The 24,803-nt window shown below is 36.7% G+C and overlaps 1 pseudogene; it reads left to right on the top strand.

Moving 5' to 3' along the window:
- On the top strand, positions 5,715–10,437 carry LOC104765715 (annotated as a pseudogene).

Below are 24,803 nucleotides of genomic sequence, written 5' to 3'. Positions count from 1 at the left end.
CTATATTAACTAATCCAAAGATTATATGTCTCTTTATAATTAATTTCATGGAATAAAAGATGTCTAACTATAGTTAGTTCAATAAAAAAATATTTCACTATATTAAATTGTTATTAGATAATATATGTTATAAATTTAGCTTTTAGCTATCCCAATAATCAATTTCATAGGATAATTATTTTTTTAGTTGGTTGACAAAACATATATTTTACCAATTATTATAACCTTTACATTTAAATAAAAATATATCTTTAACTTATTGAAATGACATGTAAAACCCACTTATAGATTTACCTTAATATTGTTTAGAAGATAAGGATCAAGATATAATGAAATGAAAGAAACAGAAGGTAATAAGATTATAATTTGGAAAAAAATATTGGGTAGACAGATAAATGTTTATTTGTATATATATAAATTTTGGAGTTGTGTATAAATAATATTAAAATAAATTAAGGATATTCTAAAGAACAGAATAAAGAAACTTTAGATTATAATTTTTTTTTAAAATTAATTTACATTCCAAATGAGAAAAATTAAAGGAAAATAAATATTACATTAAGATTTTCCTGGTGGTATTTCCAAAAACACTATGAAGTATGAAGTACAAAAATGTTATATTTTTTCAAAGAGTGATTCTTTTTAATACCATTTTCCATTTTCCATAATCCATACTAACTTAAGTTTTAATACATTTATTATATATTGCTGACTATTATATATGAAATAGATCAATTGTAATTTAAAAAATAAACTATGAATTGTAATATATATGGCATATATGTTATAGAGGATAATATCAAATAAATCTAAACAATATTATAACAATTTATTACCATCATATATGGATCTTTTTCTAAATTTAGAGATATATATGATTGTTCTAAATTGTTATGCATACAATATAAATTTTTTTGTTATGCAACATTACTCTTCTATAAAATTTGGTAATTAAATTGCAAATAGACCAGATAGTTTCTGAAAAAGGGCAGCTCCTTTTTCCTTACGTAGACTTATTGGATTCCAATTGAGTTCAAATAGCAAAACTGACGAAAGCATTGGAATAAATAACCTATTTTTTTTTCGACATGGCATTGGAAGTAAGTAATAGTACTAGTGTTTTAAAACTTGTAATAAATAATAGCATTGGCAAGAAAAAGGAAAAAACGTTAAATAATCCATTAGTATCTATCTCTATACCTACGACACTTCAGAATTAAATAACTCATCAATCAATTTGCATCCATTAACAAAGGAGCCCGACTTTTGTTCATGATTGACCAAAAATGTTCAGCAACTAATAATCAATAAAAGCATGCAAACAAATATTAGTTTATACTTTATTGTGCAAAAACCCCATCTACTGTAATTTTCGTGATGTAGAGTTAGCATATAATTTTTAGAAGGGTTACCGTTGTAAGAAGAGCTAGATTAAATTAATTTTCAAATAGGAGGATTGCACGTGGCAGTTTGAAGCCCTAAGGAAAAAAAAAAAAAAAAAAGCAACTTTAGGAAGAAAAGAAATTTAAAAGCTTTAGCTCTCTGAGTCTCTCTGTTCAGTATGCCATGACCGACCAATCTTTTATTTTCTTTTGACTCTCTCACACACACACAGTCACACATACACTCTCTCTCTTATACATATGTTTAGGAGTCGCTTTCGCTAAAAAGGGAACTTCTTTTCTCTCTCGTGCTTATCTTGTAAGCTTTTGCATCATTTCATTATTTTTCCATTTGTATTTTTCCACGTAAAAATATTTGTAAAAACATATTTTAGATCTTTGTTAAAAAAAAAAAAAAACATATTTTAGAAATATCACTTCTTCACACCGAAAAATATATACATTTTAAAACTAATATGAGAAGTTAATACGGTTAACGGTTGATTAGAGTTTCTTGATTAGGGAGTTAGTATTATATATGCTGATCTTGTCCAACAAGAAAAAAACAGTTAGTTAACAGGCTAAACCATAACTTACAACCTAACTATCAACTTTTGACCAATCAATCTTTTAACAAATAATGTGTCAGTCTAATTAATATATAAAGTTGTGTCATATGCTTATTTTGTACCTTTTTTGAAGTTCAGATTGTAAAACTAATACAAATCACTAAAGTAAATCTGGAGACGAGGATCAAAGTCTTAATAATTAACACCTTAATTAAAGCTACTCACTACAAGTACTTGCGCATCTGTTTACGTTTTTATATGCATGTATGAGTACGCAGGTAGACCACAAACTTAGGAGTTACGTGCAAAGATGAAACACTGTCATTGTAAATAATAACTCCTGTTTTGGTCATCCATTGTTATCCACCTTGCCATTTATACATGCCGCCTTCTCACCTAATTATCTAGCACATCCCATGCTCTCACCTCTTTTTGCTCTCTTTCCTCTCCCTCTCTCTCTCTCTCTCTAGGCCTGCCATTATCAGGAGGACCACATGACTATAATGGATGGACTCGCTGGCTTCTTCTAAGGTTGCTTTCAATTCTTCTTTCTCATAACCCATGAAGAAGACAACAACATATATCATATCACCAATTTGAGTTTGTTTCTTTAATTTTTCTTTTAAGTTGTTTATAACTGAGACTCAAATTAAAGTTTCAATCTTTGGTTTATTTCAATACTTTTTTTTCCCCTTACAGAAGTGGCCATTGATTTTGCTTTTCCCCTGAGTGCTTTCATTATGTGTTCTATTATCTATCTATTCCCAATGTTGTTGGTTACAAATCTCAGTCACTCATTATCATCATTCTCAAAGTACAAAATTTATTTTACTTTGTAATGTGTTGTCATCTTTTTTTTTTTTTGGGGGTTCTTGGGTAGAGAATGAATCCTTTTTCTATATATAGCAACGAGAGTCAATGCTCTTTTAGATTACCATTCATTTGCGCAATTTCTTTTCATGGAAATGTGTTGGAAAATTATGTGTGTTTTGTCTCCCCTTATTTTCATGGGAATACTCAATATTGACTTCTTCCNTTTTTTTTTTTGGGGGGTTCTTGGGTAGAGAATGAATCCTTTTTCTATATATAGCAACGAGAGTCAATGCTCTTTTAGATTACCATTCATTTGCGCAATTTCTTTTCATGGAAATGTGTTGGAAAATTATGTGTGTTTTGTCTCCCCTTATTTTCATGGGAATACTCAATATTGACTTCTTCCTTCCATATTCCTGATTATTAAAACGAAAGTTTGAGTATTCTTGTTTGGACTACAAAAGATGATAAAAACTCTCTAAGAAAATTATACATTACCACCTCACTGAATTATAGGTACTAGAAATTCAAAATTTACTTCAAAATTTCTAGAAGAATATACTCTATAATATCTTTGAATTAGTCAGAAAAAAACTATACAACATACGCATAAGTCTAAAATAAATTATGAAAGCCATCATATATAAAGAAAAACAAACCGCATAAGAGTCAGTCTAAACTTACTATTTCGGCTCAAATTAAAGTTTCAATCTTTGGTTTATTACAAACTGAATTACAATCACCTCTTGTAAATAATATATCACAAGATTTATATCAAATATTTTATTTCTTAGAGTATCGAACAAATGACCGCGACAAGCTTAATGGAAGAGTAACATGTTTATGTAGAGCTTGAGCTTCTTTGGGTTTAGCCGTTTAGGGATAGCGAAAAGATAGAGATAGCCTATGTTCCTACTTTCATGCTTAAGTTAAGGAGATTTGACAACACCATATCTTCATATTAATGTTTTTTTTTATTTTTTATATAAATTAATGTAATCTAGAGGCATCACCGAGTTTATATCAGAATAGTATGAGACCAATCAAAATTGAATGCCTAATTTTCATTACAGAAATGTTTTGAATTGTATCTAAGTGTAGTTAGTAGTTATACGGACGTTGTAATTAGAAATTGATGTCCTTTTCCCCCTGACGTTGTACCATCATGATACCCTTTTATTCTGATCATTTCAAATCTTTATTAATGGCTTCGACCACGTACACACAAATAATGTCCAATTTAATTTGCATACTTTATTTTTGTTCCATGCTTCACCTCTAAATATAAAATATGGTTTACGATGTAATAGATTTTTTTTTTTCAGCACGATGTAATAGATTTCTTTTTGTTAAAATATGATGTATAATAGGTTGTGTACCTGTAAACATACATCTTTATTTATGTACCGTGTATATAGGTGAATTATCCTAACAGTCTAAGACGTCATGTCGTGATATTGTGTATGTAAAGTTTAATTTAGATCGAATGAATAATCAATAATTTCAGATGATGGATGGTTTAACTTTTGGATGATGGGTTTGGTAATTATTAAACGTGTACTAATTGGAACTTAGTGGTCTTAAAAAGTTCGATGTCACAGAATGTCGAAGTGGGAAAAGACATAACAAAATAGGTTTTGACGATTATAATTGCACAAACAAATATACATAAAGACACACTAGTATCAGTGTATCACTGTATCGAGAAATGAATATATCCCTATATCTATGTGAGTGTGTGTGAATATATATATATACAGAGATAAGTTTGTGTGCATCATGGGTTGGTTAGGTTGGCTGTACTCTATAAAGTTTTTTGGTATATCATCATGACAAAGAAACTGGGGACCCTTAAACTCTATGATGTGATAATAATATCTTCTGTCAATAACATTTTCGAAAACTTATAAAACCTTAACATAATTTTTGCTGTTAATATACCAACTTTTTTTTTTTACTTTAATTAGAAGACATATATATATTAATGTTTGCACACAAAAAAAGTCATAGTATATTATAACGTTATAAGTATATATGTATATTATTTTTGTTGTTAATTTGTTATGTCATTGTTTTGTCACCATCATGCTCTATCGATAGTATACGTGAAACTTAAAACTGTCGACATATACGCTTGATTTATTAACATTCAAATTAACCTTGACATAAATTTACAAACTTAGCCTGTTAATATTGTACATTACTCCTTTGTTTCTGGAAAATGATTATAAAAAAAAACAAACCTATTAGATATTCTGTACGAACTTATCCTTTTGGCTTTGAGTATTCCACTAGTTAGCTTTTATTTTCTTCCAAAAAGGACGAAGCGTGTTTTAAAAAAGGATAATGAGGTTGTGAAAACTAACATGTCCGAAGCTCATATATATAAAGAATTATTTCAAACAAAGAATGCAACTCAAGATAAAATATCCAATATAGAAATCAATAAGATAAATAAAGAAAGAAAGAAAAAAAAAAGGGGGAATATACCTGACTATTTGGAACAATAAATGACATAAAGATAAGTTCATACGACTTTTGTGGCTCATCAAAGGCCATCATCATCGTCCTCTCTATGCAATTTAGTGCTTTATAGTACAAAACCTTCCACTTCCCTTTGTCCATGGTTTTCCATATTAATTTTTCAACAGAAACTAAAAATTATCCGGATAATATGTAAAGATATATCTACTCATTATCCAAATAATTTGGTCGTTAATCATGTTTTTCTTCTACAAATAAATGAAATGTTTTAGCATATTTTTGTTTGTTTTTCTTTGTGTAACAAAAAAAATCAAATTATTTTGTTTTAGCATATATTTCGTGACTTGATCTTTCTGCTAGGTAATAACTATAAGCCCAATACAGGCTTTAATGGGCCTATATCTTTTATAGACCAAACATCTCGAACGAAACATACAAGCGTGGTGTGGTCTCTATGAACGTCGATACACGCGCCGCCGGTTGCCGCCAATCAGCTTTCCCGCCAAATTAGACAACCATAAATCACTCTCTAGTCGATTTCGATTCCAGTTCCTTCGGAAAAAAAAAAAACAACGAAAGAGGAACATTTGCACCGTAACTTGCAGAACTCAGGCGAAGGATTCTATACTAGCTTTCTGTATCTTCCAATGGAGGGCAATATCGAGGAACAGAACAAGCTTCCGGAGCTGAAACTGGGTACTGTTAAAACCCTAGTTTTTTTTTTTTTTTTTTTTTTTTTTTTTTTTTTTTTTTTTTTTTTTTTTTTTTTTTTTTTTTTTTTTTTTTTTTNAAAAGGTCTCTGTTGTAACATTTTTTTAATCTTTGTGGGTAGATGCAAAGCAGGCTCAAGGGTTCCTCTCGTTCTACAAAACCCTACCAAATGTAAGTCTTCTTTCTATTTCTGGGAAAAATAGTGAGCGCTCAATTGCAATAAATCCCGCCGAATCAACTCGAAAATCAAATAGGGTTTGAAGCAAGTGTCGACATTTTAGTTCGTTGGGAAGCGAATTAGGGAAAAAAAATTTGGAGTCTTTAACGATTTATGGATCTATGCTTATGTGGGTTTTGATTGTTCTTTGCTTCAGGACTCGAGAGCTGTTAGATTCTTTGATCGGAAGGTGAGTTTATAGTTCTATTATAATGGTAGACTTTGGTTGTTTAATCAGTGCACATGATTCTTTAGTTTCTGTTCTGAAGAAGCTTGTTTTGTCATTGATTTATGGATAAATTTTTAAAATGGGTTTGCAGGATTATTATACAGCTCATGGTGAGAATTCAGTTTTCATCGCAAAGACTTATTATCACACAACTACTGCTTTAAGGCAGCTTGGGAGTGGATCAAATGCTCTTTCAAGCGTTAGCATCAGTAGGAACATGTTTGAAACGATTGCTCGGGATCTTCTCCTGGAGCGTAATGATCATACCGTAGAGCTTTATGAAGGAAGTGGGTCGAATTGGAGACTTGTGAAAACAGGTTCTCCTGGAAACATTGGAAGCTTTGAAGATGTTTTGTTTGCAATGAAATGCAGGACACACCAGTTGTTGTCTCCATATGTCCAAATTTTCAAGAGGGCAGATGTGTTATCGGAATGTCCTATGTTGATCTGACTAGGCGAATTCTTGGACTAGCTGAGTTTCTTGATGATAGCCGCTTCACCAATTTGGAGTCCTCACTGATTGCTCTAGGCGCAAAAGAATGCATTTTTCCAGCTGAATCCGGAAAATCCAACGACTGCAAAAGCCTGTATGATTCTCTTGAGAGGTGTGCCGTGATGATAACAGAGAGGAAGAAACAGGAGTTCAAAGGACGAGATTTAGATTCTGATCTAAAGAGACTGGTGAAGGGTAATATTGAACCAGTTAGAGATTTGATATCCGGGTTTGACCTTGCCACTCCTGCTCTAGGTGCATTACTCTCCTTCTCTGAACTTCTCTCGGACGAGGGTAACTATGGGAACTTCACAATCCGCAGATATGATATCGGTGGATTCATGAGACTCGACTCTGCAGCTATGAGGGCGTTGAATGTGATGGAGAGCAAAACTGATGCTAATAAGAATTTCAGTTTGTTTGGTCTCATGAACAGAACATGCACTGCAGGGATGGGTAAGAGACTGCTTCATATGTGGCTGAAGCAACCTCTCGTGGATTTGAATGCGATCAAGACGAGATTAGATATAGTTCAGTGCTTTGTTGAAGAAGCTGGGTTAAGGCAAGATCTTAGACAGCATCTGAAGCGAATCTCAGATGTTGAGAGGCTTGTGCGGAGTCTCGAGAGAAGAAGAGGTGGCTTACAGCATATTATCAAACTCTATCAGGTACTTGCCGCGCTTTAATCTGACTCTCTGGAATTTTAAAAACTGCACTTTCATTGTCGTAAATATGTTTTATGTATCTCTGAATTTATAGTATGTTATTAGGTTTCTGTGATTGTTAATTCAGTCTTCATCGTCTCTGTGCAGTCAACTATAAGGCTTCCCTTCATCAAAACAGCTCTGGAACAGTACACTGGAGAATTCTCATCACTCATCAGCGAGAGATACTTGAAAAAGTTCGAGGCTTTATCAGACCAAGATCACCTTGGAAAGTTCATCGATTTGGTAGAGTACTCTGTAGATCTTGACCAGCTAGAAAATGGAGAATACATGATATCTGCAAGCTACGACACCACATTAGCATCTCTGAAAGATCAGAAAGAATTGCTGGAGCAGCAGATTCACGAATTGCACAAAAAGACGGCTATGGAACTCGATCTTCAGGTCGACAAGGCTCTAAAACTTGACAAAGCAGCGCAGTTTGGGCATGTGTTTAGGATCACGAAGAAGGAAGAGCCAAAGATTAGGAAAAAGCTGACGACACAGTTTATAGTGCTGGAGACTCGTAAAGATGGAGTGAAGTTCACAAACACAAAGCTTAAAAAACTTGGGGACCAGTACCAAAGCGTTGTTGACGATTACAAGAGCTGTCAAAAGGAGCTCGTTGATCGTGTAGTTCAGACTGTTACCAGCTTCTCCGAGGTTTGTTTATTATTCATTTTAAACTTTGCTGTTACAGAATTGGTTGTTTATAATCAAGTAACCTGTCTAGAAATGAATTCATATTTTCATGGATGTTTAAAATCAGAGGCAGTAAACTACATTCATTTCTGAAAGCTTATATATTGTATGGTTTAGGTCTTTGAGGACTTAGCATTGTTGCTCTCTGAAATGGATGTTTTGTTAAGCTTTGCTGATTTGGCTGCCAGTTGCCCTACTCCATACTGTAGGCCAGAAGTCACCTCTTCGGTCAGTACAATCTCAAGTGACTGTTTTGTTCCGAAAATTATTAGATTTTTTTTCCTGACATAATATTGAGTGACTGTCTTGTATGCTTATAAACTGTAGGATGCTGGAGATCTTGTATTAGAAGGAAGCAGACATCCATGCGTAGAAGCTCAAGACTGGGTGAATTTTATACCAAATGATTGCAGACTTGTAAGTATTGTAATGGTAAAATAAACGCCTTTGTTTTTCTTTGTTTCCTGTTTGACTTAAATTAATTCCTTGTTTGCCCTTTATTGTTCTTTGAAATCAGATGAGAGGGAAGAGTTGGTTTCAAATAGTAACAGGACCTAACATGGGAGGGAAGTCCACTTTCATTCGCCAGGTATGATGATTTCTTGTAGTTCGGTTTTGTTTCATAGGCGTATGATTAAAACCAGCTTCCTGCCATTATAAATCCCAGGTTGGTGTGATTGTGCTGATGGCTCAAGTTGGTTCCTTTGTTCCTTGTGATATAGCATCAATTTCCATCAGAGACTGCATCTTTGCTCGTGTAGGAGCAGGCGATTGCCAAGTGAGTTTTAAGCTTATCTCGCGATGAATGAAACTGCTGATTTCCACACAGCTTATTCCAACTTTTTTTTTCTTTGGTGATTTAGCTACGCGGAGTGTCTACTTTCATGCAAGAAATGCTTGAAACTGCATCCATATTGAAAGGCGCTACTGACAAGTCACTGATAATTATCGATGAACTTGGTCGTGGAACATCAACTTATGATGGTTTTGGTTAGTTTCTCTGCAGTTTATCTTTTTTCATTTGGATGTTTTTAGCAAGTTTGCTATTCTCGTCACTTCATACTTCTAATTTTAATTTTTTGGTCATATGTGAAAGAATTCAATGTTCTTGAAAATATCTTGGTGAATATATTATTAGGTTTAGCATGGGCGATATGTGAGCATCTGGTTCAAGTGAAGAAAGCACCAACTCTGTTTGCTACTCACTTCCATGAACTTACTGCCTTGGCTCAAGCAAACTCTGAGCTTGCTGGTAACACCGTTGGTGTGGCAAACTTCCATGTTAGCGCTCATATTGACACTGAAAGCCGCAAACTCACCATGCTTTACAAGGTTGGTATAATAAAAGAAAATGCATCTGCATCTGCTGATCTGTTGCAGTAAAAAGTGTCTCTATTTAATCTAAATTGCTTGCTTCTTTTTTTTTTACAAAGATGAAATTAATTTTGTGTGGTGTGTTGTTTGTCTGGTTAGGTTGAACCAGGGGCCTGTGACCAGAGCTTTGGGATTCATGTGGCGGAATTTGCCAACTTCCCTGAAAGCGTAGTGGCCCTTGCAAGAGAGAAAGCTGCAGAACTGGAAGATTTCTCTGCGTCTTCCATGATAATCAACAATGAGGTCTTGATTCGTTTTTCCCTTTGTTTTTTGGTTGACGATGGGATCATTCACCCATTCTGCAGTTTGTGCTCTATTTGTAAAATGTAGGTGACAAGTATTAAATTCTCGTCTTGTTGATTGCAGGAGAGTGGGAAGAGAAAGAACAGAGAAGATGATCCAGAGGAAGTATCGAGAGGGGCAGCGCGAGCTCACAAGTTTCTGAAAGAATTTGCAGCAATGCCACTTGATAAAATGGAGCTTAAAGATTCACTTCAACGGGTACGTGAGATGAAAGATGAGCTAGAGAAAGATGCTGCAGACTGCCACTGGCTCAAGCGGTTCCTGTGAACAAGTACCCTTGACGTTTTTTTTTTTGTTTTGGTTTTGTAAATAGCTCAAATCGGTTCTTGTAGTTGTGGCCGTCGCTTGGGATGAAACTGAATGAGGGCGAAAACTTTATATTCCATGATTTTTGTAAGTAAACGTCGTTTCATTTACTCATCAGTTTGTTATGGGACACTTGATGCTAAAGAAATATCGAGCTTAAATGAAATATATATCTGAACAAGTGAAACAATGTTTACTACAATAACAATGTTTACTACAAAATGCGATGCGTAATTTTTTTTATATGTTATAATGGGTGAAAGAAGAAAACAATTCCATCGCGTAAAAGCGGGTAAAATTTTAATTAAAATTTTTTGCCAACCATCAAATGGCAACCAACAACACATTTTTTTGGGACAATTGCATTTTTTTGTACCTTTATTTGCATTTCAATGAAATCGTAGATCCTATATTCGATTTTCGAAAAACATAACTACTAACGGTGCTAAAATTACTCAACTCCCTTACGACCAAACAAAAAACAGAAGCCGAAATGATAGATGTAACCCGGAAGAAGTCTCCAATAGATACATTTAAGGGAGACTCCAATTGACGTCAACGAGTAGACATAAAGATATGTCTACTCGTTAATTATAGTTTAAATTTTAGTTTTAAAAATTATAAAAAATAATTTGGTAAACCTATTGACCAAGTCGGCGAAACTGCTTTCTAAAGGGGGAAAGGAGGTGATGATCAAATCTATCGCTACTGCGGTCCCGCCGTTTGTGATGTCTTGTTTTCGGCTACCAAAGACAATTACATCCAAACTCACCATTGCTATGGCGAATTTTGGTGGAGTACGGATGGTAGGACGGGTGGTATGCATTGGTTAGCTTGGGAGAAACTATGTTGTAGCAAACAACTTGGCGGATTAGGATTTCGGAATGTTGATGATTTTAATTCGGCTTTGTTAGCAAAACAACTATGGAGGCTAATTGATTATCCTGATTCTTTGTTTGCCAGGGTTTTTAAAGGTAGGTATTATAGGAATTTGGATCCCATTGAACCAATTCGTTCTTACTCTCCTTCTTACGGGTGGAGGAGTATTGTTTCAGTTCGCTCTCTGGTACATAAAGGACTTATTAAAAGGGTTGGATCAGGAGAGTCCATTTCTATATGGACTGACCCCTGGATACCAGCTCAATCCCCGAGACCAGCTCTCAGTAAGGGCCCGTTTAAGGACCCTTCTCTTAAAATTTCACACTTAATTGATTGTCAGACAAATTCGTGGCGGATGGATGTCCTTTCTGAGCACTTTGATCCAGTTGATGTTGCGTTGATAGGAGCTTTACCTTTAGGTAGTTGTCCAAAGGAGGATTCTCTTGGTTGGCATTTTACGAAGAATGGGAGGTATACGATTAAATCTGGTTATCATGTGGCACGTATGACGATCTCCGGGCCTTTTAAGGCGCTTGGTGACGGGCCAGAGATAACCTCTCTCCTAGCTAGTGTTTGGAAGGTTCGTTGCCCACCAAAACTCCACCACTTTATGTGGCAAGCATTGTCTGGGTGTATTCCGGTTTCACGAAACTTGCGGCGGCGTGGTATCGCATGTGATTTGGGTTGTTCACGTTGTGGTCCGGAGGAGGAAACAATTAATCATGTTCTGTTTCTCTGTCCACCAGCGCGTCAGGTGTGGGCTTTATCTCAGGTACCGGTAGGATCACATTGTTTTCCGGTGGAGTCTGTTTATGCTAATATGGATCATTTCTTGGATCCCAAAAGTCCGGGATCCCATGTGTCAGCTTTCCCGTGGATTTTGTGGTATTTATGGAAAGCGCGTAATGCAAAGGTTTTTGAAAATATAACGGAGCGGCCAGAGGAGGTCGTTCGGGTAGCTGAAGGTGAGGCTTTGTCCTGGCAGCAGGCTCAGGAGGAGGGTGAAGATGTGGTTTCAACTGTCCAGCCAACGGTTGCTGACTCTCGTTTACGGGGGCCAAACACTTACCTTCCTATGTTCTTTTCAGGCTATCTTTGTTTCGTTGATGGCTCTGGGAAGTCAGGTGATCTTTTCGCAGGAGCCGGATGGTTTTGTACCCAGTCTCAGGATCCGACGCCAAGTATGGGANATTAAATCTGGTTATCATGTGGCACGTATGACGATCTCCGGGCCTTTTAAGGCGCTTGGTGACGGGCCAGAGATAACCTCTCTCCTAGCTAGTGTTTGGAAGGTTCGTTGCCCACCAAAACTCCACCACTTTATGTGGCAAGCATTGTCTGGGTGTATTCCGGTTTCACGAAACTTGCGGCGGCGTGGTATCGCATGTGATTTGGGTTGTTCACGTTGTGGTCCGGAGGAGGAAACAATTAATCATGTTCTGTTTCTCTGTCCACCAGCGCGTCAGGTGTGGGCTTTATCTCAGGTACCGGTAGGATCACATTGTTTTCCGGTGGAGTCTGTTTATGCTAATATGGATCATTTCTTGGATCCCAAAAGTCCGGGATCCCATGTGTCAGCTTTCCCGTGGATTTTGTGGTATTTATGGAAAGCGCGTAATGCAAAGGTTTTTGAAAATATAACGGAGCGGCCAGAGGAGGTCGTTCGGGTAGCTGAAGGTGAGGCTTTGTCCTGGCAGCAGGCTCAGGAGGAGGGTGAAGATGTGGTTTCAACTGTCCAGCCAACGGTTGCTGACTCTCGTTTACGGGGGCCAAACACTTACCTTCCTATGTTCTTTTCAGGCTATCTTTGTTTCGTTGATGGCTCTGGGAAGTCAGGTGATCTTTTCGCAGGAGCCGGATGGTTTTGTACCCAGTCTCAGGATCCGACGCCAAGTATGGGAGCTACTAACTTTCGACGAAGTCTTACCCCCTTACACGCTGAAGTCGAAGCTTTCATTTGGGCGATGCGTTGCATGATCGAACATGATTACCATGATGTGGCGTTCTACTCAGACTGCGCTGATTTGGTGAAGATGGTGTCTTCGCAACACGACTGGCCGGCGTTCTCGACGTATCTTGATGATATCAAGATGGACAGGGAGGAGTTCTCTTCTTTTTCCTTATCTTTTATTCCTAGAAATGCAAATGTAAAAGCATAATGTTTTGTATGTAAACAATTTCCCTTCGCATTGGCTCATCTGAGCAAATCTATTGTTGACAAAAAAAAAAAACCTATTGACCAAATAATAAGCACATAGAATTCCTGCATTGAAATAAAATAAATTTACATATAAACTAGTCAAATTAAGAGAGGAAAGGCTGATTAGGTTCAAATTATTTGATTTAGGGTTTGCTTAAGTAGACCTCTCTGTAGACTATTGATGGTTGACTTTGTAATGCCATCAACTATTAATATAATATTATTTTAATTTCACAGACAATTTAACCAAACCGATAGTTGAACCTAACCGAATACGTACCGATTTCTTGATTTTAACCTAACCGGATTCAGTAACCATATAAATACTTCTTTCTGTAAGTCAACCCTAGTTTGTATGTGCTTTCTCTCTCTCCACAATTTCTCTCTCTAAAATTCCGATATTATTGCTCTCGAAAATTCAGATTCTATCCTCATCATTTATCGTCTTCGAAACTCAAGGACATCTCAGATAAGTATTCTCATCATTTATCGTCGGCTATTTGCTTTTGTAATGCTTTAGCTAATTTTCTTCAAAAATATATATGTTCTCATAGTTTTTTGTTCATTTTGCACTCAGATATGGGGTTACACAACTACACTCAGCCATCTTCTAGTTCTTTGCAAGTATGGAGTGAAGGTCCACCCGAAGTAAACTTTCTTGGCCTGACAGTTGGAATTCCTGACAAATGTTTCTGCAGAAGGGAAACCGTTATGAAATGTTCCACCACAGCCGACAATCCTGGAAGGATTTTCTTTGGATGCAATAGCCATGAGGTTGTTAGATTGTATGATGGTTTCTTCGTTTGATATAATTATTATTTGAGTATAGATAATATTCTTATGGTATACTTATTTCTATGGTACAGTATAGGATGGAGAGGACCATATTATGAAATGGNAAATCTATTGTTGACAAAAAAAAAAAACCTATTGACCAAATAATAAGCACATAGAATTCCTGCATTGAAATAAAATAAATTTACATATAAACTAGTCAAATTAAGAGAGGAAAGGCTGATTAGGTTCAAATTATTTGATTTAGGGTTTGCTTAAGTAGACCTCTCTGTAGACTATTGATGGTTGACTTTGTAATGCCATCAACTATTAATATAATATTATTTTAATTTCACAGACAATTTAACCAAACCGATAGTTGAACCTAACCGAATACGTACCGATTTCTTGATTTTAACCTAACCGGATTCAGTAACCATATAAATACTTCTTTCTGTAAGTCAACCCTAGTTTGTATGTGCTTTCTCTCTCTCCACAATTTCTCTCTCTAAAATTCCGATATTATTGCTCTCGAAAATTCAGATTCTATCCTCATCATTTATCGTCTTCGAAACTCAAGGACATCTCAGATAAGTATTCTCATCATTTATCGTCGGCTATTTGCTTTTGTAATGCTTTAGCTAATTTTCTTCAAAAATATATATGTTCTCATAGTTTTTTGTTCATTTTGCACTCAGATATGGGGTTACACAACTACACTCAGCCATCTTCTAGTTCTTTGCAAGTATGGAGTGAAGGTCCACCCGAAGTAAACTTTCTTGGCCTGACAGTTGGAATTCCTGACAAATGTTTCTGCAGAAGGGAAACCGTTATGAAATGTTCCACCACAGCCGACAATCCTGGAAGGATTTTCTTTGGATGCAATAGCCATGAGGTTGTTAGATTGTATGATGGTTTCTTCGTTTGATATAATTATTATTTGAGTATAGATAATATTCTTATGGTATACTTATTTCTATGGTACAGTATAGGATGGAGAGGACCATATTATGAAATGGTGGGATGAGGCTATTATGCAAGAACTTCAATTAAAATCTGTGAACCTCTCTTTATCGTGGTAGTTTGTTTGAATGGCGTATTTATGTATGTAATTTGTGAACTTGCTTCAGTTTCTGTAATATTTGGACGATATTGTTGACTTCATTAGATGACCTATTTAGTAGACTTCCCCCGTTTACATTANAGAGGAAAGGCTGATTAGGTTCAAATTATTTGATTTAGGGTTTGCTTAAGTAGACCTCTCTGTAGACTATTGATGGTTGACTTTGTAATGCCATCAACTATTAATATAATATTATTTTAATTTCACAGACAATTTAACCAAACCGATAGTTGAACCTAACCGAATACGTACCGATTTCTTGATTTTAACCTAACCGGATTCAGTAACCATATAAATACTTCTTTCTGTAAGTCAACCCTAGTTTGTATGTGCTTTCTCTCTCTCCACAATTTCTCTCTCTAAAATTCCGATATTATTGCTCTCGAAAATTCAGATTCTATCCTCATCATTTATCGTCTTCGAAACTCAAGGACATCTCAGATAAGTATTCTCATCATTTATCGTCGGCTATTTGCTTTTGTAATGCTTTAGCTAATTTTCTTCAAAAATATATATGTTCTCATAGTTTTTTGTTCATTTTGCACTCAGATATGGGGTTACACAACTACACTCAGCCATCTTCTAGTTCTTTGCAAGTATGGAGTGAAGGTCCACCCGAAGTAAACTTTCTTGGCCTGACAGTTGGAATTCCTGACAAATGTTTCTGCAGAAGGGAAACCGTTATGAAATGTTCCACCACAGCCGACAATCCTGGAAGGATTTTCTTTGGATGCAATAGCCATGAGGTTGTTAGATTGTATGATGGTTTCTTCGTTTGATATAATTATTATTTGAGTATAGATAATATTCTTATGGTATACTTATTTCTATGGTACAGTATAGGATGGAGAGGACCATATTATGAAATGGTGGGATGAGGCTATTATGCAAGAACTTCAATTAAAATCTGTGAACCTCTCTTTATCGTGGTAGTTTGTTTGAATGGCGTATTTATGTATGTAATTTGTGAACTTGCTTCAGTTTCTGTAATATTTGGACGATATTGTTGACTTCATTAGATGACCTATTTAGTAGACTTCCCCCGTTTACATTAAGAAGTCAGTAGACGAAGTCTACTCGTTAATGATTTACGACACGACAGTTTGCGTTATTAATTATGTAACTGTTCATTGTAACCGTTTCGTCTCGTATATATAAACCAGCACGGGCCTTTTGATTATTTTAAAACTGCAACCAAAAAAGTTATCTGTAGATAATTTATTTTCTCTTTAAAAAAAATAGTACGTAGTTCATCTTCACGACGGAAAATTGGTGATTGGTCAATATACTTGTATCAGTCAATATACTTGTATCAGTCAATACAAATCATCCACGCTTAATTGGAGACTGATCACGGTTGGGTAATTGAAACTTTCTCTATATCACTTCACTTCATCATATAAGTGTATAATCATCTATCATTCACGTCTGTGTAACTCTTAGAAAGTTTCTATATCATATCACTTTATACTTAAAATTGTAGAATTCTATATACACGCAACTTTTGTCCCTGTACCATAGAAACTCGTTCATCGTCGTTAACGATGTATTAATTATTTTGATTTGATGGATTTGCAGTTTAAAGTATGTTTTAGTTTCCCCAGAAAGAAGTCTACTTGATAAGTCTTCAGCATAATAGTACAAAAATTAATTTGATTTGATGAATTTGCAGTTTAAAGTATGTTTTAGTTTCCCCAGAAAGAAGTCTACTTGATAAGTCTTCAGCATAATAGTACAAAAATTAATTTGATTTGATGGATTTGCAGACGGTCTAGTTTCCCGTGGAGAAGTCTGCCAGAGAAGTTGTCAACATAATCATTACAAGGTATAAATTGATTTGACGTTAGTTGGCGGTAATATTTATATGCTTAATTTACCAATAAGCGGGAACTGGTTTTAACCGGTTTCTTTATAATTTCTTCCTAATTTTCTGGTACTGTTTCTAATAAAACGATTTTGGTTTTATAAAACCGGGATTATTATAATTATTGTAATTTTATACAACTTAAAAAACTGAGATAACATAGGATAGTTATCTCTAATTCTTCCTCATAAGGAACTAGAAAACGATTCCCTTCCGCTTATCTCTTCCACTTATCCTTCCGCTTATCGCTTATCACTAACGGTTGATTTTCCCATTTTTTGTTCATGTTAAACCTAAATCTCTATCTTTCGGATTGTCAGTTTACTTACATTGTTTAACTTATTTGTACCAGATCTCGACGAACTCTGTATTCTTCAACCCAACCGCTTTATCTTCATCTTCGCCGCCGTTGTCCTCTTCGATCGAACTGGAGGTTGACTTCTTTTGCAATTCGATAGTAGCCTTCTTTTTCAATTTGACNCTTAATTTACCAATAAGCGGGAACTGGTTTTAACCGGTTTCTTTATAATTTCTTCCTAATTTTCTGGTACTGTTTCTAATAAAACGATTTTGGTTTTATAAAACCGGGATTATTATAATTATTGTAATTTTATACAACTTAAAAAACTGAGATAACATAGGATAGTTATCTCTAATTCTTCCTCATAAGGAACTAGAAAACGATTCCCTTCCGCTTATCTCTTCCACTTATCCTTCCGCTTATCGCTTATCACTAACGGTTGATTTTCCCATTTTTTGTTCATGTTAAACCTAAATCTCTATCTTTCGGATTGTCAGTTTACTTACATTGTTTAACTTATTTGTACCAGATCTCGACGAACTCTGTATTCTTCAACCCAACCGCTTTATCTTCATCTTCGCCGCCGTTGTCCTCTTCGATCGAACTGGAGGTTGACTTCTTTTGCAATTCGATAGTAGCCTTCTTTTTCAATTTGACGCATAGACTTATTGGATTTGTCTTCCTCTTTCTCAATCTCTCGTTTTTTAATTTTCCCGCCAAACCTAATATTATCTTGCATAATGGACGAGGAGAGAAAACCAGAATTTCTTCGGAGGTTTTACACGAAAGGTGATGAGCCGCTTCCAATAAAAAGCATTGGCTATTACAGCAACGTTACGAAGCTGTTTGCTGAACTGTACAAAGCTCTCGAGCCGGATGAATGGGACGAGATTTATCAATCTCGACTGGGTGTCTTGTTACAGTTCTACAAGCTCGAATTCGAATGGGCTTCTAGACTGGTTCACCATATGCTCACCTTTCAGATAGTCTGCAACAAAAAGTACGAGATCTGGAGTATGGTTGGATCTAACCCTTTACAATTTTCTTTGAATGAGTTTGAAGCCATCACTGGACTTAACTGTGACGATGTCGAGTCGTTGGAGCAGCCACAGGTTGAGGTTTCAGACGAGATGGAAGAGTTTTGGGAGAAGCTTGGAGTCAATTTAGACAGCGGTCCGAGTATTGAGCAACTGGTTTCAGCATGTAAGAACTCAAACGATTGGGATATAATAGATCGTATTAGGTTGGGTTATTTAGCTATCTATGCTGGGTTTATAGAAGCTAGGAAACCATCAACGCCCACCCGTCTAAATATGGCTAGGCTGGTCTTGGATTTAGATGCATTTCTTAATTATCTGATTATGTCTGTTAAGGAGAAGGACTTAAACAAGCAGAGTTACACCATAGACGGATTTGTCGAAGCGCTGCAGATATGGGTGTACGAATCTATGCCTGATTTTGGCAAATCAATTGGGGAACCGTTGGCGAACAATCCAAGTCCACTGTTGCTTGCTTACCGCGGTTCTCGCGTTAGAAAAAATGTCAAAGAGGGCGTTCTAAAACAGGTACGCACCTCTGTGATTTGTCTATAATTTATCTACGATATTAGATGACTCGGTAACCATTATTGTGTTAGATTTGAACTAGTACACTGTTTTATATCAATTGAGACAAACTTCAGACACTTCAAAACCATTGGTGACATGATTAGTCCTGTTTGGGAAGACGATGAAGCAGATGAGAAGATTCATAACATTTTGAGAGCATTCAATGGAGATTTTGTTCCATGGAGGTGGGGGAGAGGTTTGTGGCAGACGGATGGTATTTATGAATCCAACAATGCGAAGGTGAAGGTGGAGGAAAAGAGTGAGAAGAAGAGAGCCGGTACATTTAATGAGCCAAGTGGGAAGACGCACTGTCCCGGTATTTCAACTGCCTTGGAGTTCAATATCTTGGATTCTATTAAAGATGAGCTCGGCATGTGGGGAGCAGCTCTGCTCGATTAGATGAAGGAAGGTTTCAACATGTTGAATGGGAAGATTGAAAGCCTGGCTTCGGATCTTACCAAAATGAAGGGAGATGTGACTGGTACGAAAGAGGTTGATCCTTTATCAAAGGAACAGAAGGACTCTCAGGCAGCTACTGGTACGAAAGAGGTTGTATCAAATGAACAGAAGGACTCTCAGACGGAAATGGTTAGTTCTGAACACTTGCAATTTCCTACTATGATCCCTCACAATCACAATACCAGGTACAAGGCGAGGAAAAAATAGACTTCCAGAAGTTGTCAACTTCAAAGACATAAAAACAATTGTCTTCCTTATGTGAAGTAGACTTTCTTATGTGAAGTAGACTTCTATATCCGTGTTTTTTTTGTTTGTTTTCTTTGAGACAAATTAAACATATGAGGCGACTTTAATATTATCTGTTTCCATAAATAACCATGTAACTTTTAAACCGGAATTTGCAGAACAAGCCAGGGCAATCTGAGACCCTGAAACCATCTCCATTTGTTACTCGTACGGATACGAAGGTGCCAAAGAAAGTCAGCTCTGAATCATCTGACACTGAGTCAGACCCACCTGTATTTATTCGCACGGAAATCCCAACAGTTGCCGACTTGACTGCTAGAGCCAAGAAACAAGAACCAAGGAAAGAAGCGGCTAGGATTGCGGCACATGGCAAGGCTGAAAGGGTTAAGAGGTTGGCGTCAAGTCAACGTTCTCCTTTCGTTGGTGATAACACAGCCAAGACTATCATGGGTGATAAATCAGCCACGTCAGCGTACAATCCTTTTGATAAAGCAGACATGGAGTTGAAGAAGGTTTTCCTTGATTTCTTAAAGAAAGATCCGTAAGTCTACTAACTTTTATGTTATGTTTCAAAAATTCTATTTGTCGAAACTCTAGTAACTTATATGTATCCAAACCATTCATCACCCGCAGGACGTACAAGAACAAGGTCCCAGAGAAATCCCGATGCTGTCTTTGGTGGTACGAACTGCAGACAAAAATAGTCTGGCTACGAGATTCGGTAAGTCTACTAGAAAACTTTGTCTCCAAGTATACTAGAAAACTTCGAGTCGGTCTTCAATATTATATAACTTCGTTTTAAATCCATGTGGTTATCCAGCACATGGATGCAGGGTTGAATCTATTGAGACATCGACAGGCGCAACAACCTCAGATATTTAGAACGAGTAGATTGGCTTTCCTAGACGCTATGTTCACTCATCTGTGGACAACGAAATACCTTGACTTTGTCAATTCTGAGGCACATGCTAATGGATCTGGGAAACTATTGTCGGTCGGTGCCTTCAGCTACCATGCAGGGGAGTATTCACCATATGCTCAGACTAACAAGCAATGGGGTCTGGAAGTGGACGACTTATATGCGTACACTTGTATGTTCCTCATTAGTTAATTATTAAAATATTAATTACGTGTAGTCTCTCTAAACAATAGCGTACAACAAAAGCCTAGTAGACATATTTCTGAAGTTAACTTGGAGACTTCGAATGGATATTGATGTTCAATAGACATGTAGAACTTTTGTTCTCGTAGTTAAATTTTTTGTTTAACTATGATGATAGGCTGCTATCCATATATTTTTGTGGAATCCTCTCACCTAATATCTCAATACTAAAATAGTGGTTCATCCTTTTGATGTCAGACATAATGCCAATCCATCTACAGAGTTTCAATAAAACCCAACAAAGTGCTTTTTAATCTGCTTTCTCGCCGATACTCTACTCTTGCTGTCAGAACCAGATAAGCAACATAAAATAATATAAACTTTATTGGGGAATGTGTTATAATAAATTTTTATTAAAATATTAATAAAATAATACAGAAAAGAGAGAGAGAAGAGAGAACCGATGCTTTTTTTTTTGTCGACTCTGTTTATTTTTACACTTGTTTGTTCCTCATTAAATAGTTATTAAAATATTAATTACTTGTAGTCTCTCTAAACAATAGCGTACAGCGAAACCTAGTAGACATATTTCTGAAGTTAACTTGGAGACTTCGAATGGATATTGTTGTTCAATAGACATGTAGAGTTGACCGATAGAAATAGAGAAATAGATATTCAGAATCCATACATTAAATTCAAAAATAAAATCCAAATAGGAGTTTGGGTGATGCAACTAATCGTCGAGACGGACATGAAGTTTGCCCCAATCAATAGGAGGAGGAACCACACACTGTTTGACATCAACTTCTGCAACGTCTCTCATCTCCTCTAACCTCTTCTGCTCTGCCTCGAAGTCGACAAGTTGTTGACCCAATATTTGATTCAGTTAAGATAGTTGGAGCGTCGATCAGATCCACTTGATGCACAAGGGCGGTAGCCTCTTCCTTCTTCTTCATGTGATCTCTCATCATACGAAGAATGGCTTTAAAGCGGTCCTTCGTCTTTTCTTCAACCACGACTCTCGTCCTCTCAAAAGCGTCTTTCATGGCATCTATTACTTCCCCTTCCCACTCGAAATCGGAACTGCTTCGCTTACGCTTACTGGAACTCCCTCCGGCCATAGCTCGTAACCAACTTATTCTCTTGTTATCGAAGAAGGAGATGCAATAGATTGAGTGGAAATTGAGAGGATATTTATAGGTGAAATTGAGACGGCAACGTTACAATGAATGTAGAGAAATTGAAAGGATACAACGAATGTAGAGATATCGAAAGGGTACAACGAATGCAGAGATATCGAAAGGGTACATTGAATGTAGAGAGAAACGCATCATACATTGCGATGACAACAATGAAACCTATCCAAGAGAGAACCATAAATTGTCGAAGCATTTTTTCCCTGCCAGTAAGTCACATTCAAACTTCTTCTTGTCTTCCTGCAAATGTGTTAACCACCCTAGAGTTCACCAAACCGTTAACAACTTGTTCTTTCATTTCTCTTACAGATTCTTTAAGTACCTTGATTTCTTCTCTATGCCGACGGATCTCATCCCTCGCATCCAATAAGCTCTGCCTTTGCCAATCACGTGATGGTTCTGCGTCTGACCAATGGGAAAATCCATGAACAGTGCATCTGAAAAAATTTCTTCCCAGGTTTGCATATGTCCATGATTTCACAATAATCGTTGATCTACCGCAGTAGTTGCAGATTGGACCAGTTATTTGTAATGCGAATTTGTATCAGAAACTGACCCCAAAATTTGGCTCATCATTCTCTATCGTCATCATATCTGCGTAATGCTCCCTTACGGCCAATAAGAACTCAACACCCCGGCTAAAAGTGGTTGTCAGACTAAGTGCATCCTCTCGTCTTTTCCTATACCACCTACCTAACATTTTCGTAATAAACTCAATGAGATATGTGATGGGATAACCTTTGGTTTTCTTTAGCATGGAGTTGATAGATTCCGCAATGTTGCTAGTCTTGATGTTGTATCTATCTCCTGGACAGTAAACCCGAGACCATAAAGTTGGATCTGCCTCATTCAAGTACGCTGCAAGGGCCGGATTTACGTTAGTAAGGGAAGCCATGTAGCGGTTGTAATCTTCATACGTATGCGCATATGCTGCCCCTTTCACCAATTACATCAGTTGCTTCCCACGGAAATTAGAAATTATGTTTTGTTGGAAATGGTAGTAACATATCCTTCGTGTTGCCCATGGCATAACATTGCGACATGCTTTAGCTATTGAACTGCACCTATCCGAAACTACTACTAGTGGATATTCATCCGAGATACACTCACTTAATTTGGTGAAAAACCAATCCCATGAAGCATCACACTCCGAGTCGACAATTCCAAAAGCCAATGGAAATATCTGAAAGTTACCATCCTGTGCGCAAGCGACTAGCAATACACCTTCATACTTTTCGGTGAGATGGGTCCCATCAACCACAATAACTCGCCTCACGTAATTGAAACCACGGATTGAAGCATCGAAAGATAGGAAAAGGTACTTAAACCTATGCTCGTCATCAACAACAAGGTCAACGACACTTCCCGGGTTTGACTGCTCTATTTTTCTAAGACAATAAGGCAACTTTGCATATCCAGATTTGGCGTTTCCTCTCACATATTCCAAGGCATATTGTATAGCCCTGTACAAAGTTGTGTAATCCAATGTCATGCCGAACATTGTCCTCATTGAATCTTGGATATGTTATGGGACAACACCATCTACTATTCCTACCCGGTCTACAAAAAGCATCCCAATATATTTGGAGGTGCAATGCTTACGGTGAGCTATGCGGTCCACAGTAGAACATGTATGCACGTTCAGATATTTGGTGACCCAAAAAGTGGTTGGATCATTATTCACAGTGGCCACGACCCTCCACGTGCATCCTGGCACAAAGCATATTGCCACCAACCGAGACTTTGTGGACTTCTTAATTTTGAAAGAGAATTTTAGCATAATAGCGGTCAAACGCACCTCTGTTATGACATCATGTTTGCATGGAAAGCATTGACCTACTTTCAGTTGGTCTATCCAAGGATTATTTAACTGTCCATGAATACCACCAACAAACGGTTTCCCTTCTTCAGCATCTACATCCGGGTGATCTCCATCTTCATCGTCATCTTCATATTTTCCGTACTCACTGTAATCGAAATCCATGTCATCAACATCTTTTGGCTTCTCATCTGTAGTGTCATGGAGAGCTTCTTCACATTCTTTTACACCTTCATCGGCACCTGGATCTACATCGTCACCAAATTCATCCGTTGGCTCTACATCGTCACCAAATTCATCCGTTGGCTCCCCATCGGCAATAGAACAAGAATTATTTATATCATTAACACATCCCTTAACCGACTGTCCATCCATGCATCGCGTAGAGACGCAAAGGCGAACAACATTCCTACTACTAAAATCTATCAAGTTCTGAACTGATCTATCATTTGTGACATAGACAGGAGGGGTGTCTTGGGGCAATTGCTGAAGCATCATCTCTGTTAAGGGATACAATAACTGAACCATCTCTGTTTCTTTGTCAATCAGATAATCTTCTACAACCATTTCAAGAAGCTCAGCGTATGTACAACCGTGTCGTAAAAAACACATTCTCCCACCTTTGCGTCCATCCATATCAAAATGCCATGACCCATTTCTCGTCGTCCATACTCCGTAAACAACAGGTATTTGCGCCATCTACCTGAAAGAGTAAGCAACAAGTCAATTACTCATTACATAGCTGACTATCCGTAGAAGTCTTAAATCAATAACCTAGATGCCTAACAAAACCAAAAACATGATTGATCCAAAAGTATAATATATTATCATGACAATAATAGACAGAGGCAAGTACATAACCGATACAAAACATTTTGAACTACAAAATCAAAAAGAAAAATTTATAAATTTCAATTAAACACTATTTCAAATATACAGACTTCAC

Source organism: Camelina sativa, chromosome 19, assembly GCF_000633955.1.
Source record: "Camelina sativa cultivar DH55 chromosome 19, Cs, whole genome shotgun sequence".
Classification (NCBI taxonomy): domain Eukaryota; kingdom Viridiplantae; phylum Streptophyta; class Magnoliopsida; order Brassicales; family Brassicaceae; genus Camelina; species Camelina sativa.
This window is presented reverse-complemented; position numbering and strand designations above follow the sequence as displayed.